Source organism: Haliaeetus albicilla, chromosome 13, assembly GCF_947461875.1.
Source record: "Haliaeetus albicilla chromosome 13, bHalAlb1.1, whole genome shotgun sequence".
NCBI lineage: Eukaryota > Metazoa > Chordata > Aves > Accipitriformes > Accipitridae > Haliaeetus > Haliaeetus albicilla.
The window spans coordinates 34,962,446-34,982,174 of NC_091495.1; the positions used below are offsets into that span (position 1 = coordinate 34,962,446).

The 19,729-nt window shown below is 45.8% G+C and overlaps 1 long non-coding RNA gene across 1 annotated transcript; it reads right to left on the reverse strand.

Annotated features, from left to right (window-relative positions):
• Positions 1–11,303: 11,303 nt before the first annotated feature.
• On the reverse strand, positions 11,304–19,138 carry LOC138688664 (uncharacterized). The gene is made up of 4 exons (XR_011327551.1): positions 15,496–19,138; positions 14,689–14,752; positions 12,683–12,736; positions 11,304–12,583 (listed from the first exon to the last, which is right to left on the reverse strand). It is a non-coding gene; the product is annotated as an uncharacterized lncRNA (long non-coding RNA).
• Positions 19,139–19,729: the final 591 nt, after the last annotated feature.

The following is a 19,729-nucleotide window of genomic DNA, read 5'->3' on the forward strand; positions in this document are numbered from 1 at the left end:
TAAGTTGCAAAGAAGAGCAGCTGAGGGTAGCAAGTTTACATGCCTGTCTTTGGGACAGGTCTGTTTGCAATATGCGAGATCTAAACAGTGAAGGGAAGGGCAACAAAGGGAACTATCTAATTTGTACCTGAATTATTTTAATGTTTTTACAGGATGCCAAATACGTAGGAGATTTGCAGTGATTCAATTTTTAAAAAATGTGATAAATTTGGATGCCTTTATATTTAAGGGTAAAAATTTTACATCCAAAATAAATGCGTGTCCAACAGATTTCTAGGAATTACTGGGTTTAGTTTGAGGCATCTAGGCTTGTCTCTGTAAATTGTTTCAGGAGAAATACAATGTGATTTAGAGTGTTCAGGCCTCATTTGTAATCTCAGAAGAGATCTGACAGCAGGTACTGGGGTTGCAAGTTTTCCTGCCCCTGTGCCTCAGTGCTGTCCTGCTGGATCACTTGTGCAGGTGAGATGGCCATTTTGTATCCTTTTCAGTTTTCCATTTCCCTGCAGAGTACATCTGGCTGAAGAACCAGTAGGGCATGGAAGCTTTTTCACAGGCCCCTTGGACTGAAAATACCAAATTTCTTTTACAGAAGAAGGTAGCACTGCATTCATTCCCTCTGTGGATGGGTTTGGAACCAGTGACATGGGAAGGTTTGTTTCCGAATGTGTTTTTAACTTCCCAGTTATGCCCTGCCCTGATGCCATCACCGCTCATGCTCAGAGTTGGGAGTTGCAGGAGTGACAGAACATGTGCGAGTATAAAAATGTTCATGGGCTACTCAGCTAGAAGTTACTTGCTTGCTCATTAGTATTAAAACACATTGGAAAATTACAGATGTCAGATGTCTCTTACAGATAAAAGGCACCAAGAGGGTGTTTGGTTTTTTTTAATCCACGAAGTTACTTAGCTTTGTTTGCGAAGATCGTCGTCACGTCGGGCCGGAAGGTGGGAATGCCTTGACTGTCTGCATGTCTCCTTAGTTCTGTGCCTGTACTTCCTGTGTATAAATCAGGTCAGTAGTCATCTCACACCATGTCTACAATGTAAATTAATAGTTTATGAAGCACTTGGGAGCACTATCTGGTTACAGAACTGTCTAAGCAGGTAGACTATAGAGGTACAGTGAGGCAAAACAAATGCAGCAATACGACTTAGGGTTGCTAGAAGCAGAAGTCTGGGTTTGGCGGATCTGCTTGGCCAGGGATTAGATGTCTTTAATACAATTTTATGTAAGAGAAAGGAGGGAGAGGGAAAGTGTTTATCTTGCAGTGCCTTTTCTTTAATATTAAACACGTTACATGTGTCTTGTTTGAAAGAGAGCCGTACTGCAGGATTTGGCTAATCTTGGAGTGAGCACTTCTGACCACCTTGTTCAAGAACTTGCAAGTGACAGGGTGTGTAACGAGCAGCGCACAGTAGCAGCAACAGCTAGCTCGACTTCATCTGCAGCAATACTAAGGGCCACCTTAAGATGGCAATAGTTAGTTGCTATCACAGGCGTCAACACGATTACCCACGGCATGGGTAAAAATAGTCATACATACTTTACCAGTTTCCCACTATAATGTGCTTTCGGTACTGTTTACTGAGGAGATGGGAGGCTTTATTTTGATCTCAGCCAAATGGCAGCATACCCTTGCTTATATAAGGGACTGTACAAGGTCAGAATCAGCCTTAAAAACTAGGTTTGTAGTAAAGTAGACCTTGCTTTATTTTTGGATGTGTTTTCAGCAATATTGTTTATACATCAAATCCATTTTGTGTACAGGGGAGGAGGCTTGTTACTGTGGAAAGTGAAAGTGCTTGACAGGACATAAATACTGCATATATGCTTCTAAAAGTTTAGTTCACTCTATCATTCACTATATATGCCTCAATGTGATGGGAGTCAGGAGCAGGCTGCTTCTATGTTATTGCCATTTCCTAGAGAAAACAATTTAAATGGAAATCATAAAACGCTATTTGAAGTATAGCAGTTTGAAGTAGTCCTACTGCAACTTACTCCTTTACATTATTTATTTACTTAGGGAACAAAGTTGTAATTTCCCACACTTGAAAAACTTTTTTTTTTTGATACCCCAGAATCATCCATCCTGGAAAGCAAGAGAAAGCTGCCGTGGCAAATGATCTCAATTTAGTGATTCAGTATTTTACAAATCTAAGCTTGGGGGAGAAGTGGCAGGAGCAAGTGGGGAATGATTAAAGCAGCATTCAAGTGAATCTGAGCAAAATAAAGTAGTCCTGTTTCTCTCCAGTCTAGTAGAAGATAGTTTTAGGAGCACAAAGTAATTGCTGCCTTGTTTGGGGTTCCTGATCCGGAGTCCGGAACCAACTTTTGAGTAGAAGGGATTTGGAAATGACAGCTTTCAAATTCCTCTTTCTCTTTCTTTCAGCCATTGCTTTTGTTTAGTGTGAATGTCCTTTGCTTTTAGGCCATTTGGGGCAGTCGTAAACCAGACAATATGGCACATGGGCCTGAAGTTAACTAAGATTTGTCTCCAGATCTGCCTTCTCAAGCCAAATTCCTTTTGAGAAGGGGTTTTGTCTGTGTGAGTGCAACAGAGTGAGACCAGCCTTATATTCTTTCAACTCTAATATGTAGTTAGTTTAATTGTATGGACCATTTTATGTGCACTTCCTTTTCTAAGCAATTCCAACAAAGTACTCATAATTACAAAAACATGGTTTAGCAGAAAAACAAACAGAAAATCCTCAGTATCTTTCCTGTTAGGCTGTTCTTGGCCCTTTTCCTAACAGTTGCTGGCAAAGTTCAACTTCACTGTTCATTTCAGAGGCTCAAGTGGGGGTAGGGATGGACTTCACTGTAGCCTACAATAATTAATATTCTTTGGCACAAGACACACATTAAAGGGGTACTGGCAAGAGAGTAGTCACGGTACCAAAAATTCAACGAGTCCTTTGCACTTTAGATCAAAGAACCATAAAAGGATTCCCTTTTTTGCTGAAGAAGAGGAATAAGATGTGGATGATAGCAAGTTGCACTGCAGTGTTATAGATACTTCACGGCTGATACTGATACTTCTCTGAAATTTAGATATTTCCATTGCTTACCTTTCTCCAGCCACATGAGTTTGGCGATCTCCTTGGTGGTTCTACAAGAAGTCACTGATGTGCTGATTCGCCTAGGTGCCCACCCAGGTGTGGGTACGTGACATCTGCAATGCCTGGCCCACTGAGGTGGTTTAGCTGAACAGGATTACAACCCCTCTGGACCAATGCTCTGTTTAACCAGGCTTTGTGAGACCCAGCTGTAATCAGCTTGGCCATCATACCTGGTGGATGATCAAGCTGTTTATTGTTTTTTCAATGCTATGCTCTCATACAGGAGACCCTGTGTGGCTCAGCTGAGTGCCTCGCCTCTTCTCCACAGCCAGCCTGGGCTGCTGATGGAGCCATACCCAACCGGGGGTACCTGGGGGGTGAGAGATGCTGTGGAGAGCCTCAGGAGTCTGTCCCCTACCAGGAGCCCATCCTCAAACATCCCAGTAGAAAACATACTTCCATTTGTAGCTTGCTTATGTAGCCTTTGCAAAGAACCTCATCCACTGAGATACCAGCAAGTTAGGAGGCTTGATGGGGGGTAGAAAAAAAAGAAGGGGGAGGCTTTTTCTCAGGTTTTATATAAGCAACTGTTCTGGAGAAAGCTGCATTCCAGTGTCACTGCCTTATGCTTGAGCTGAACTTTTCTTGACATGTACCCTTGAATGCAGAACGGTTAACACAATCTCCATTAAGTCCTATGGCAAACAAACATTTTGGTGCGGCTGGTATTTGTTTGCTAGTTGCAGACAAGTCGATCTCATTAGAACTGCATTTACAACTTTTGCCAAGCGTTTTGAAACTGGTTGACACGCGCAACAGCTGCCTGAGCTGGAATGGCATTCCATTCCCCGCCTCCATCTTATTAGCACAGGGGATGGCTTGATTAATGGCAATTAGATGGGATTTTTAAAAATGAAAGATAATTTGTCTTTGGAAGAGCCGTGCAGTGTGTTTTCATTCTCTGATTTAAAATAAGCCACAAAGTCTGGGGTTTTATGGCTTTTCACAAAAGCCAAGAGAAGTGCTCACCCTGAGCTAACCCACAAAATTTGAAGTAAAAACATTTTAAGGGGGTGATGCAAAGTGTTTTCAGCTGGTACTTAGTGGGGCTTTTACATTAAACTGTTCTTTAAAAAACACAACCAAACAAGAAGATTTCAATGGTGACACTTAGATTTTTCTAATACAACTCCAACATGGGGATCACTGTGTGAGGTGGGGGAAGAAGAATCTTGCTGTCCACACCCTAGGGCACGTTAAGTGATGCTGAACAGAATTCACGTGAGCTTATGTGAAGACCAGCGTGATACGGAGCTCAGCTTGGGCTACACATTTGTTAGACGGGTGCAAAACAGAGTTTATCTGCACTTCTTAACTCTCCAAAGATGTCACCTGGGTGGCCATTGTCTCCTGGCCAGCTGTCCTGTTTCAGCCAGAACATGCACTTGGTCACAGCCGAAAGCATTTCCACAGGAACGTGAGGACCCAGTTTCACCCTCATTTCTCCAGGCCCTCGGTGCTGGGCTGTTAAGCTTACAGCCTTGAATAGACAGGCTCTTGATTCAGTGCAGGCTATTACATCTAAACCAGCAAATGTATTTTGTTTGGCTCTACAGGCTTTAAAGTCAGGGGCTGTGGTGCCCTTCACCTCTGTTAAGATGCTTCTCTATCAAAGGGACACTGTCCATCAAACTCAGCAAAGCACCAAACAGCCAAGATGCTCTTCTCTGAGCAGCTGGGGAGTCACAGTGGCCAAAGCAGCATCTATATGAAGGCGTTCACATGCGTAATTTCACCCATAAAACTCCTGCATAAACATTTAAGAGGTTTCTGGCAGTTTAGTTTAAACCCCATGTTTAGTTTAAGCCCTGTGTTGGCAGAAAAGCTGCACTCATTTTCACTCTCTGCACAAACCTGAAGCTCTGAGCTCTGATTCGTGCTCCCAGAAAAATTTAAATATGGTGCTAGAAGTCATCATTGCAGTTAAAATTAAAAAAGGACAGTGAATCAGACTCCTGAAGTAGGTGAGGTCCTTCTGCTGAGTTGGCTCAGATTAAAACAAGATAAAAAATAGACTTCTCATAGAGGATGCACTTGCAGTGGTTTAACTAATATTTTGACCTGCAAAGGTAGAGGGGTTTCTTCATAACCTGTTTCCATTCAAAGCCAAAATGCATTTTGGAGCTACTCCAAGACTTTAGTTTCTATTAGAGACCACACAACTCTGCCCTTTTCTTGCACCATTTCATCCTCACACTCTCGCTAACAGAAAGAACATTGAGGACAAGCTAACCAACGGAGACCAGTGGATGGTCCTTGAGTGTCCAGTTTGAGATCCCAGAAGTAGTCTTGACTATGAACTGGAGACTAAAAGCCACTATTTGCTGATTTTAATTGAATTGCTCCAGTTAGTCTCATTACAGAGAAGGTAAAGTCAGAGGTGGTCTGATACATTCACGCTTCATCTTAGAAGCTGTGGAATGAGTACACAAGAGGTGCACTTTCCCGTTGACCTCTGCATCCACATCCCAGCCCACGTGCAGGCGCTTGGTCAGCCAGTGTGGCTCTAGCTACAGTGTTGGACTGCAGGATTGCTGCCTTGTAAGCGCTGATTGTAAGTTTTAATGAGACAACCCAATTAGATGGCTTGACAGACCATCACAACAGTGACGCAACCGCGCTCAAACCCCATTACAGAAGCAGCAGAATTTCAAAGAACCGCTTTAAAAGAAAAGTCACAGAATAGCTCGCACACAACCCTGCAAACAACAACATCACCCACAGGCTGGCGGAGCAAGGGGAAGGGCTGTGAGAGTAAAGGCAGACACAAGACAAGTCAAAGGAATTAAGCCAAATACTGATTTTCACTTTCTGACACTCAGCATGGGCGCAGCTTGGGTTTCAGGTACCATCTATGGAATATAACTGCTTTACATAACTCCCACTGTATTGGTCTAACAGTGCCTGCAGAGAGTTATAACATCACCTTAGCAAAAACATGCATGTACAAAATCACTTGTGCCAGGTGGTGCCTTACGTTGTCCTACAGATACTGACTGATGCACAGGGCTGTATTCACTGATCTTCCCACACCCACAAGGCATTTCCTACCCAAAAGCCAGAGGAAGATTTTTATCACCTTAGCTGCAGACTTCAGAGGATCAATGGATCTGGATTTTTGGAATTTTCTCTCCTCTTCATCCTCCCATCGGGCATTGGTCATACGTCACCGGCTGTCCCTCCTGGTTTGAACTAGGAGGCTGGCCATCCCCACAGCTTGCTACAGGCAAGCTCTGTGAAAGCTTATCCCCAAACCGCTTGTTTTTAGCAGGTTAAGCCCAACACCTTAAATGTCACTAAGCCACGAGCTAGCTAATGGAGTGTTTAGGTAACACGTGTGCATTGAGCGATTCTCAGCAGTTACAGTCCTCTCCTGTTGACCAAAAGAGAGGCCAAATAGAAGGTCCAGCAGGCTTGGCAAGGCCCCACTTGTCAAACCAGAGCATTTTACAAAGCTTTTCTCCTTTCCAAATGAGCCTCTTCTCATTTCTACATATGTGTCAAGGAGGATCTAAGACTAACAGAGTAATTTAAAAGTTGCTGGCTACTGATACCACTGTGGCTTGTCAATGTTATTTTCCCTAAATTAAAAAGACCCATACACACACCCTTCTTGAACTGCATGACACGTGCGTCAGAGAAGGAAATCTCAAGCCCTGAGCTGATGCTGAGAGAAGCATTTGTTTGCCTTGCCCACAAGAGCGAAGAAGACCCCTATGGTGCTGCTGCAGTAACACTGAGAGAGATGCGGGCAGCGGGGGCTGTGTGGAACATCTGCTCTGCCCTACAGATGCTTTCCAAGTCTCTCTTCCCAGCCTACTGCTAATTGTTATTCAAAGAAGTATTACACAGACAGAGACACCTCCTTTTCCATCAGCTCTCACTGAGCCCTGTCCCAGTGAGCCGTCGGTGGGAAGCACCCACTGAGGACTGGGAGGCACCATACTGTGGTTTCAGTCTCAGATCCAGTAACCATCACGCAGCTGGAGCTGCAATGCAGGCCACCGCAGGCTGCAAACTCCCTGCTTACTTTTCATGTTATTATAAATCACTTGACACCACGTGAAGTATTGCTGCCAGCTCTGACAGCCTCTTGGGAAGATCCAACACACTATGACATGTCAGTGGGAGTTTTGCCTTAACAAGTCCAAACTGAGCTACCCCCAACCTTTGCAAGTAAAGAGCAACACTTCAGGAGAACAGATGAACTCTGTAGCATTACAAACGTGTCCGTATTTGTTTCTGTGGGGTAAAACATCCCGCCAAGCGACAGGTTGTTAACACATAGATAGCCAGTTTTCAATAAACTGGTGCCCAGCTACTGTGATATTAAATGACAACCTAGCGCCTAGTAGCATCGGTGAAATCAAAAGACATCCCACTCCTAGCCACCACATAGTCATAGCTCTGGAGGCTCTGACATGCACAGTGATGCGTGATACGCTTTTGGGAGAGGGGAGGTAAGGCAGGGCAGCATGGTACGGAGCAGAAAAGCTGGTCTGCAGGCAGCGAGCTCACTGTAGGTGCAAGGTGTGTAACGGGTTGGCAGGGTGGGAGATACGCACCCCGCAGCTGCCCTTATAGCTCTTATCCCAGCCCCAAAGGGACGCACCTTGAGAGCGCGTCCACTCCTCCCACACATCCCAGACACCAGTGAAGAGCTGCCGTCGCGGGGATGCGGTGGGCAGCGCGCGCAACGACTGCCCTCGAGGGGCATGGGCTTATGGAGGGGACGCAGCTGAGTGCGCCGAAACAGCCTCCTCGTTTTCCACACTCCATCCAAAACACCAGAGCCAGTGGCGGGTCGGACCTCTGCAGGCATGTGTCAGGGGTTAAATAAAAGCCAAACTCCTGTCAACAGCAAAGTGAGCCTATAACTATGCCAAAACGTGGATGCAGGTCTGCAGCGTGCCTCCCTCGCAGACCACCCCGACGCCTTTCCGCTGACAAGAGTCCTTGCGCCGCTACTCAGGAGGCAGAAAATCGAGCCAAAACAAAAAAAGCAAGATGGAAGAAAAAGAGTACAAGTGGCTCACAAGGCCGTTAATTGCGAGACGAAAGTCTCGGGTGCAGTGACCGTGTGGTTAGGCCAGTCAGTGAAATTCGGAGCAGCGGGCAGCAACGCCACGGAGGAGCGGCAGGGCACCTGCGCGACGGCGTGTCACGACGCGGCTCGGTGCTCGAGGCGCATCTCCCCTCTGCCCCCCAAAACCCAGCCGAATTTGTCACAACGGCTCAAGAGGGAGCGAGGCCGCCGGCTCTCCTCCACCGGCTCTCCTCTGCCGGCCCCCTCACAATAGAGGATTGCCCTATTTGTGTGCAAAGGAGAGGGGCTGCCGCAGCCCTTGCATCTGTAAGGGCTGGAGACAAGCCGCACAGATAGGCAGAAATCAATAAGCTGGCGGATCAGAGGGCCGGGCGGAGGAGCCGCTCCGTGCACACGCACAGGGGCCGAACATCTGTCAGGCAAACAAAAAGCAACCCAAGCGGAACAAAAGAGAGGATTATTTTCACTCAAGTTCTTCTTCAGTCTCAGCAGGCAACGTTCAAGCCGTCTTCGTATTCAGACACTGAGGCCTTATGGAGTACGGGCTGTCCGGGAAATGCCAAACGCTGTTACCAGAAGACAAAAGAGGGGGGAAAAGAAAAAAAAAAAAAAAAAAGAAAAGTAGATATGGAAAATTCAGACTGTCTTGTTGAGTGCGATCGAGCAGGGGGAAGGTGGAGGGGGCACCGATAAGGGGGTGGAGGGCAGGGAGGGGAGGAGGACAGCGTGACAACGCGACGAAGAAGTTGATGGCAAATCTCCGCAGCAGCGCTTGAAGACAAAGCTGATCGTATCAGGCGCGCCACAGAAGCACGAAATACTGGGGCGCAGCTCTGGATTCATGAGCGCTGAGGCTGTGCCCCCCAGCTCCCCGCATCGCGTGAAGGGCAGAGTCCCGGGGGAGTCGGGAGAGCTGGCCCCGCATCCCGAGGTCCTCCTCACCCGGAGGGAGCCCGGCTTCGTCCACCACCCCCCGGCACTTCTGGGGAGCGAAGGATTTAGGATAAGCTGAGAAACAAGCTGCCATGCCTCTCCCTCGCGCTCGGAGTTAGACAGCGGACACGGTTACTTTGCAGCTTGGTTTCACCAGCACAGCTGTCTCTTCTAATTGGTGTGTCCTATACGTGCTAGAAATAGGTGCAAAAAAGTGAATTTGTGGTGAAACAGATCAAGTACAATCAGATTTGGGCTTAAAATGTCAGAAACCTTCATCCTTTCTGAAAGACAAGACTTTTGTCCTCTGAATCATTGCACAGTTGAGAACTCCCTGCATTGCATTCGCACGCTGCTGCTCTATGCCCTTATGCCACTGCTGGCTTGGTGCATTTTTAAACTTAAGTTTTATTAGGGAAAAAAACCCTCTAGGTTTTGGGTTTTCTTCAGCAGTTTCACAGTATGTAAGCTGCCTTCACTGCTGAAAGCAGGAGCTGTTCTGGATAAAGGTGAATCTACTTAGCTGAAGAATTGCATTCTGACCTTGCAGCTCTGTGCCCATGGATGCACACACCCGTCAAACACTAGCCCACAGCATCCCGCAAAACAGATATATATGTCTCAGCTTTGAAAGTGACTTGCCAGAGAAGACACAGGGTCTTGACGGCATTTTAGGGAGTATCACACCGGTATTTTGACCTAGCTTCATCTTGTTCCTTTGTGTTCGGGGTGAGGGAGGGATGTGAACTGGAAGAGGTTTTGACTTAGGGAAAACCAGCACCTGTGTTAAAAAAAAAAATCCCAAAGTAATGACTGGAAAAAAAACCAAACAAACATGTACTGAGCTGCTGCTTTGTCTTAGACACTCCTAAATTTCCTTTGCCTAATTTACAAACACAGCTGGGTCGGCTGCCTCAGTGAGAGCTCCAGAATGACCCTTAAAAAGAGTAAGCCCTGATTTTTGTTTTCCTTGAGAGAGTGAAGGAGAGGGAAGGACTGCCTTCCCCATCCCTGAGAAAGGTCTGGGCTCTCGGTCCCAGCTGGCCACAGGTGGCTTCCGGACCTCTTAAACTCAGCCTCCGCACACCAGGGAGGAGTAAGTAAGGCTTCGAGGGACTCATGCCATGTGTATTTTGCTCACATCTACGACCCACCTGAAAGGAACCAGAGGCAGCAGATGAGGGGCTTTGTCAGCAGCGTGTTCCTCCGTCACTGGCAAACGAGAGCATCTGCCATAGACACAGCACCTCTTTTTCCCAGGAGCTTTGCTCAGGTGAACCTTGAGCATTTCATAGCTTGCAGGCAAGACAGTAACCTCCACCAGGCACTGCAGATGCTGCAGACCCAGGTACCTTCACCACGCATACCCCTGGAGACTCCCCTGTGTTCGTGGAGAAGACAAACAGAGGTTCAAGCAGCAGCAGACATAGCCTGCATGCTACACTGCAGCTCTGTGCATGGAGAGCGTACCCAGCCACCTGCACGTGTCCTACACAGATCACACACACATACCTGGACTGTCCCTCCGGATACTGAAAGGGCTCATGAGGCCAGAAAGATCAAACCTTCTTCCTAAAACAAAGTAATTCGTATGACAGCCTTTGGCATCTCCTCATCCAAGCTGCACCGGTCCTGAGTTGTCATCTCTTCCGCAGGGCTACGGGGAGGCTCGCCCAGCTTCCCCCTGGGAAGAGACCCAAACCCAGGAGCAGAATCTGCTTCCCACTGCTGCTCTTGACCTGCCTGGGCTCTTGTTGACTTTCCCTGGCCAGCAGTTACTCAACTCACCTGCAGCCTTTCCTGGATGCCTCCGCTCTGCCTGGGCTGCAGTGTTTTGTAAGAGGTATTTCTAACCGACTGCTTGGTCATGTCTCAGGAATTTCGGGGGTCCCCTATTTACCTTTTGCAAGCAGTTCTCACGTAGACCATCAATAGCAAATCAATACCTTCTTATCTCACGGTTAGGATATTACTGGTATTTGCCCATAGTCAATGTTTTTCCTTAAAGCCAAAGCACTCGAGTTACTTTTGCTCGTTTTGGTTATTTTTCACAAGTCTTGAACCACATGTAAGTACTATCCTAAGCTGCACAAGCAAATACTGCTATAAACCTGGGCTTTAAGGGGAGGGTGTTAAAACAAGGGGTTTATGTTGATAAATAATAAAAAAATAATACAAAACTGATCATTTACAGGAGAGTAAACTGTTTCATATGAGGAACAGTATCCTCATTAAAAGTTTCATGGTAAGGGAACAGTATAGTACATTGTGCAATAAAACAGGGAAGATTTTGTCCTTTACTTCCTACCACAGAAATCTGCTCTTGATTCTCCCTGCACAACGGCTCCTCCAGAAGCTGGATAAGGACCACAGGAAAAGGCAATAAAGGAAGGTAATAAAAGTAATAGATATATGTCTATCTTCCGTGCGACATTTTGCAACTTTGCCTTTGGAAACTAAGCATGTTTGATGTGTTTAATTTTGCCCTTGTCTACCAGCAATGGAAGAGAAGCCGTCATCTCATCAGTAGGATCTTTTTTGGAGGAGATGATTGGTTTTGAGTCAATCTGGCTGTGAGAGGCTCTTGGATTAGGAGTCTTTGGAGGGGTCTTTTTTGCGCATAAAGTCTGACATGGTCAGTTCCTTAGGAAAACGGGTTTTGGGGTTGCTTTGATGCCTGTGAGGTTGCTCCACAGGCAAAGGATGGATCTGGAAGACGCAAAGCAGGGACAGGGACCCTGGCCAGCAGAAGGCACCGGTCACCTGGGAGTGGAGGCTGGCAGAGATGTGCTCTGAGAGCAAGCCTGACCTGTCAGTTTGATGGTCTCCATTTCCTCTGGAGTCATGGAGCACCCTGGTGTTCCCTGCAGCCTGTCGCACTCCTTCTCAAAGCGCTTTTAACTGAAACATTAGCGAGACAATGCCAATGTGCGATATTAGTCTGGCTTTGCAGAGTACTTGACATGGTCCATTAGACTGCAGCTTGGGAACTCCTGCTCCAAGTGCCTAAAAGAGAGACAGGACTAACCAGCGACTCTCAGACAAGCAGCTGTGACACGTGCCATCACAGTAAATTAATGGTGGCCACAGTTTTGACAGTTTAAGTCAAAACAGAACTGAACAATCAGAGCGAGTTTTTGTCTTGTGGCTGCAATGAATTCCCTGGTGGCTGCATGCGGCCACTATTATTGTCTTTGAGAGTCACTGCCCTAAGAGATGAGTTCTTTAACAAGTGAACAAATAACTCAATTAGAAATTAAAACAGTACATTCCTGAGAGGAGCTCAGCAGTCTCTTCTCCCATTAGCAACAGGGGGAGTTGCCACGCTCTGTACCTTGCCGAGCAATAGCTATTCTCCCTCCCTTCAGCAGATGACTCTGCTGTAACCGATTGCTTCACAATGTCATTCCAGTTTGCCTCTTGCGGGTACCGTTTGCTGATAGGTGGGAATGTGCTGATTTTTGGTCAAGTTTCAGCCTAGGATGAAACAAAAAATGGAGAGGGCAGGGGAGAGGACACCAGATTTACGAGTCGATGAGTGAACTTTTTGTTGAAAAGTAATGATTGAGTACTCACTTTGTGGATGAGCTTGCTCTATCAAGGACAGAGGAAGATCAGTCATCCTAGGATCTGAAAACAGTCAAGAAATCAAACTCAGGCAATTTGAGGATGACAGATTGGCCAATCTGAATTACATGAGGAGTACAGATATAACTTTCCTCCAAGGTGGGAAAGAGAGAGAGAAAAGTATTTGTATTAAATGTATTCACTGGGCATGGGAAGCCTCCTGCAAGGAAGAAAATGTCCTTTGAGTCTATGTCCTGGTAGTGTGGTACTGAAAAACAGAAAGGGTGAAGGAATCATGAACAGCTGGTGAGTGGCAGTCCTATGCCAGAAGAATGAAGTGTGGAGGAGGGGAGAAAGCAGTTTAAAAAACACCCAACAACAAAAAAGAGATAAAATCCTAACTTCAACAGTAAAATAAAAACCCAAACAGAAAAACAAACCAGAAATGTTGGGAGTGTACTCTCAAGCACCAGCTTCCCATGGACTGTAAGAGCAACAGAAGCCATTGTCCTCTGTTGGGGATGGGAACCATAAAAAACAATGAGCCGGGCTGGGAACAGAACTGCTGTGTGCTCTCACTCGTATTTCTCAGCTAAACCCAACGCAACTCTCTCTTGAACATGAGGGATGCTGCACAGAGGATGAGTGCACCCCTGCCTAGCTGGGGAGCTGCTCTGTGAGCACGCACCTTCCTTAAAAAAAAATCCTGAAAGTTAGAATATAATCAGTTCATTAAGGCTCTCGGGTAAGAAGAAATAATGGCCCCGTAGCAGGGTGGTGGGCATGTGGGCCGGGGACCGGCGGCCAAAGACACAATGCAGCCCGCTGGCCGCGGCCAGCGCCGGGGGAGAGGTTTGGGCTGGGGCGGTTGCGGGCGGCAGCACGTCCCGCTCCCGGGCACACGGCTGGCACCGAGCTCTGCTCCGGGGCTCCCGTCCTCTCGCAGCTGCGCTCCTGCCAGGAGAAAGAGAGAGGTTCACGCTCAGCCTCAGGCGAGGCACGCTGACTTTTCCCGGCAAGCTGGCCCCGCGGCGCACCACGATACGAAGTTTGTCCCTGCCTGCCTTCCCCCGGCATGGCCGTATTCCAGAGGTTTGGGCATTTCTGCAGCAGGGCTGGGAGGAGCTGCCGGCTCCCCTCCCGGTGCCGGGGACCTGCCTGGGCTCAGCACATGCTGAAGGATGACGGCGCAGGACAGCGCTCGCTCCGTGCTTGCTCCCCTGGCTGCGCAAAATACTGCGCGAAATACTGCGCGAAATACTGCGCGAAGATGCCTAAAAGCGGGAGGTGATTTTTTTGAGGAAGGAGAGATTAAGCAAAGGAAGACTTTAATTGAGCAATAACAGTGATATGTAATATTGTGACAGATACGGAGAGGCAACAAGGGAACAGTTATTCACCATTTCTCACGATACAAATATTAACGGGCTTCACCTGAAATGATATGATGGCAAGGTCAAAACCAAGGGAGGAAATACCTCTTCCTATAAAGTATCAATTATGAAACTTTGGATTGATTAACAACAACAACAAAAAGACAAATCTAGGTAAAAATAGTCCATAAATGCAATTCAACACTAAGACATGGATACAACCTCAACCCAAAAGTCCTTAAATCACAGACTGCCAGATGCCAGGAGGATACACAAAAAGAATGATCTCTCTTTGCTAGCCCGATTCTTATGCAGTGCTATTGGCCACTGTTGGAGGCTGGAAAGATCTTTACTGAACCCCAGTATAGTCTTGTTTGCTTCCATTTTTCATTTGTCCTTTGAATCTTGGCATATTCGGTGATTAAAAATGAACCTGTCTTTGAAGCAAATACATCCAAATCACAGGTATCCAAAGTGCTATGTTAACCTGGCTGTGACACGTTTTGACATTCAGAATATTTAAACTTTTAAAAAGGAATCTGTTCATGGATGGGCTCATCTTTTTCAGGACATGATTGACAGGGGTCTATTTCAAAATACCTCCCATTAAGGAAAAAAAAAAAAAAAAAGAAAAAAAACTACCTTAATGGTGAAGCAGGGGATGACAGCAGCAGACAAAAGGTTGTTGCTTCTTTGTTCTTCAAATCTGAAGAAAATACACAGAACTCCATTGTATGACTTTTTCATGCACAACATTGTCTCCCTTGACCCCATGCACATCTGCAGCCTGAAGTCCTCTGTTATCTCTGGATAACAGCTGTTCCATCACTGATTATTCATCAGCTCCACTTTAGTCTGCCTAAGGTGCTGTGAAAAGCCCCCAGGTTGCTGAGTTTGCTAACATGAATTCAAGATAAAGCCTAAAATTGCTGAAAAAAAACCAGGAAAAATAATGGATAACTCTTACTGGACATTTTGTTTGGTTAGCTGTAGCACATAGCACACTTTAACGTACTGTAATTGCAGGATCTTTTAAAAATCTCAAAGAATCCCCTACGTCTCTCATCTAACTCCTTTATACTTATTATTTGGCTTTGGGCAGCAAAATGCAAGGGCAAGGAACACATGCAGGTAGCACTGGAGAAGCAAGCAAGCCCTTCAGGCATATGATGTGCAGGAGCAGAATTTGAAGAACAATTAATTAGTGAGGATTCCCAGTTAAAAGAAAGTGACCGAAGATACGAGATACGTGCAAAACCCAACCCCTTTGAATGCAAATACTCCTTGATCTTTATTTGGGGCAGAGGAAGTAATTTCTCTTCTGTCTTCTCACACTTGCTATGGAGACCACAATTCAGTATGCACCTCCTCCCCAGGTAATTCATCTTCTGGGCTCTTCCACCACCCCCACCCCCCAATCATTTTCCACCCCTACCACTCCCCAGTTACCAATGCTCATATTCCCACATGGGTGCTAAATCCCATCAGTCTCTCTGTCCGAAGGATAGGATGGAAGAGGATTTCTTTGATCTCCAAGACTCTTTCATGGGTCATTTGAGAGGTGAGGATGGAAGAAGGTGAAGATTTCCAGTTTATCAGCAAGGTGTTGATGGCTACCAGATTGCTGGGCACATAATAGAAGACATTCCTGGGAAAGAAAAAAAAAAAAGAGAAAAAAAGAAAAAGGTGGTTTGCAGCCCAGCACTAAGTTGTTAATGAGCTCCTGGTATAAATTCATGGGGTGCAGGGGCTGTACCTAAGCAGGTGGCTCTGCAGTGACAAGCAGCCCCCAGTTACCTACTTACAAGTAAGTTGTACAGCTCCTGTCCCTGAAATATCTGCATGCTCAGTATGCGAGTTTAGATTACTGTTACAGAGTCCACAATGTGCTGGGCACAGAAATATTAGCCCACCTTACAGACTATAAACCAGAGAAAATGGTTCCTATAGGAGCCCCAGAGGAGGCACAGGGTATTTTGCAGGGTGGCCCTGAGTCCCGGTACCAGTGGCTCACTTGCCTTGTGGCCATCTGTAAAACGGGCTGCTCGGGAGTCACCACTCTTTGATCCCTCCAAAGGTGAAGATGCTACACATGCACAAATGTTGCAGGCAGCTGCAGTTTGCCTGTTGTAGTTATAAGTACTAAAGCTCAGGTACAGGATGCCAACACTTAAGTCTACTGAAATGATACAGAGGGACAGAGTTAAAGGTACATACTCAACCTTTGTTCTAAACTTCCCAAATTGATTGCAAACCCGACTTTTTTTTCATGCTCCCAACTTCCCGTTTGTCTCTTCCAGTCCATCTACATCACATCCCTGCAATTATATCACACTCCCTTTGTCCGTATGCCAAGAATTTGCCGAGGACTTGCAAAATCCTCATTCCCGATTGTTTACCTGTTTTGTACAGCATTTCTGCCTTTCTTCAGAAAGCAATTCTGCTATAGTCTCCTTCTGTTAGACAAAATTATGCAAATTGCATAGATTAAATTGCTGTATAATGGTTGATCAGCTTTTCCTTATTGTTTGCCATTTGTTACACAGGATTTGCGTGCATTTAAGAGTTTTATGTGTTTAATAGATATTTAAGAGGCTTAGCATAGCTAATACCTTCAAGCAGTTCTGTCCCTGCAGACTACAGAGAAGTAAAGGCTACCTCTGTCATCAGTGGTTTTGACTCTAGGAGGTTTAAAAGTTGTTTTAAAAGCCTGAGTGGCAAAGGAGCTGGGGAGAAGATGCAGGAACAGCTGACGTTTGGAGACCGTGCTGCTGTTTACCAAAACGATCCCTGTCCCTCTTCCGATAAAAGGAGCTACAAAGCAGACCCAGCTCCCACCGGTGGAAGGGGCCTGGCAGGATGCGGGTTTCCAAATTCCACGCCGTTCTATTACAGCCTGTTTCCACTCATGTACATGCAAAATCTTGGATTCGCTTTGGTGCGAGCGTAGGCTCCTATTCCGGCTCGAGGCCGGCTGCAAGCGAACACATAGGCATTTCCTCTCCGTTGCCAGATCCTGTTCTCATTAACATGTTGCCAAAGCATTAATCATATCTCAAATCCCGCGTGCCCCTGAGCAGACTTTTCCTCCCAGCTGCCTCATCCCCATTCCTTGATGGACAGACTTTCATCTCTCTCCCACTCCTTACACATCCTTGATCTTTTCCAGGAGCTGCAGCCCCACCAGCACAAGCAGGCTGGGAACAATGAGCGGTTTGCTGCCATCGAGCTGGCTTTTCTGCTTTCTTGCCGGTCGCGTAGCAGAGGCCACTCCAGCACACTCAGCAAAGCACACAGAATCCATGCAATACCTACAGCTTTTCTGTAAGCAATTAACTGAAGAAGTCAGGTTTGGTTTTCTTAAACAAATTAGCCTTTTAGTATTGAGTTATACACACCGTTGAGAAAACAGAGAGTAAAGTAAATACGTTCTTGAAAAGCAACCCTTCTCCCATGCAGCCCCAGAGAGTAGTACTCACACATTTGCCCACTGCAAACAGATGGGCCATTTTCTTGTGTCTCTATTAGGTAATAGGCTCAAGCTGTGAACAAATAAAGCAGAAAACACCCAATATGCCAATGTGTTAATTTTGTCTTCCTGTAGGTGTCCCTGTCGATTGCAAAAACGAGTCAAGCCCAACTTTTTCATTTCTTGTTTTTTGCTAACAGAGAAAAAGACAAGTTATAACCTTTTTCCTGGGCAAAATAAACTCTGACTATATTTCATAGTAACGGATACATAAAAGGTGTTGGTTAAGCCGCATGTGAGAAACAACAAAACTAGCCTTAACAGCTTGATAGTCTGTTTGTATATGTGTTCTCTTTTTAGATAGCTGGATTCACCTTTGAAGTGTACATCTCTACACATGTTCCTTACCAACCCTAAGTTTTAATGATATGGCCAGAACCACTCTCTCTAACGTGCATATGAATATACACAGTATATATAATTATGTGTCATTTTCATGGCCTTTCTTGCACGTGGCACTTGATGTACTTCACTGGGGTACGGCTCAGGACAGAATCTGGCTCAGGCTGCACAGACCTTATAAACTAGTAACATGTGTGAATGGTTCATCATTGCTTTTATACACAAGACTGCTCCCATGCTTGCATTGGAACTGCCAGGAGGTTTCCACAGGGAACAAAATGGAAGATAACAACCTCTAAAGAGGTCTAGATATTGACTAAACACAACAAAGATTCAATGTTATTTTTCCAAGGTACTCGGTCCAAACCTGCAGTTTTACTCATTTTGCCTTGGAAGTCTTTGTCCTTGCAGGGCTGGATTCGTCAGCCCAAGGAGGAGCAAGTGCTGAGTGCCACAGGGATTTGTGTACTTCCCAACACAAATCCAACAGTTCTTAATGCACTCAGGCCTATACCCAAGAGATATAAAGGTGCTTCTCTCTCTTTAAAGTCTAACCTGATTAGAGTCACTCCTATGACTCTTAATTTACCCCTATCAAACTACCTCTCCTATTGTTATAACCTTTCTTTCTTTCATGAAGGCTCTTTGGAAGCTTTTCACATACTTGTTAAATGCTCTTGGTCACAAAGCCTGCTCAAAGTCCCCTTGATCATGTCATTGCTATGGTGTAAAATTGAATTACTTTTACAATGCGTGCTGTACCCTGGCAAAGGGAAGCCTTTTCCCACAGTTAACAGAGGTGGAAGGCCTCAAAAATAAATGAATAAAAGAGCACCAAAAAAGTGAATTTTCATTAAAAGGAGGAAAAAACCCTTTTTCTTGAAATGTGAGGAAGGCAAGCTCAAACAGCTCTCTAGTAAGGGTCAGCCAGGCACACTATCTCACTGTTTCAAAAGAGAAATGGATTGACTTGCTGGGGGGGGGGGCTAATAATAGTGAAAAATACAGCATTTGCAGTTTGCTTGATTTTTTTGGTGGTGGTTATAGACAAATGTCTTGTCTCCCACAAAGAATCAAGAACATGAACAGCTTTTTTATTGCTGAAAATGGCTGTGGGATATTGTAGGGCTGCAGATCACAAAGTTAGTTCTCATCCTTATTTGTGTCCTTTTTATAGGAATGGACATGAAATGAATGAGGTTATCCAAACCAGAAGTAAGTATTAAAACTAGACAAGCATATACTCAGAGCATACTCCCCATACCCCCAACAGAAACCCTCCCACACATCCCTTCCTGGAAAACAAGCCAGGCTTTGTTACTCCTATTGTATCATCTAAATAAAGGACTTTGATTAGCCCTGCTTATTCCAGATGCTCGTTACGCATTTGTAACACAGTACAATAACAAGACTGCACTGGCAATCCATTGCTTCATGTTGGAGATAGCAGAGTGCCCCCTGGAAGCCCAAGCCTCTCCTCGGGAGAGCTCAGTTTTGCCTACTTACCACCTACAAGGTATGAAATGCATGCAGCAAAGCACATGGACATGCCTAACATCTTTCTTGAATTCCGCACGGTCCTCCAGTGACCCTGTTGATCAACTATTTTACCTGGTGTCAAAAACTCAGGCTAATTTTCCTTTCCCCTCAGTTTCTGGTGCACGACCTGTTCATTGCTATTGAATTCACTGTCTGTGAAGCTCCTGCTCTTTTCTGTCACAGCTACAGTGGCTTCAGGTCTTCATGTACTTGACAGCACATTCAGTCCTCAAGCCTGTGGGCTGGGACCAGCAGGAGCTCGTGGCCAGGGGT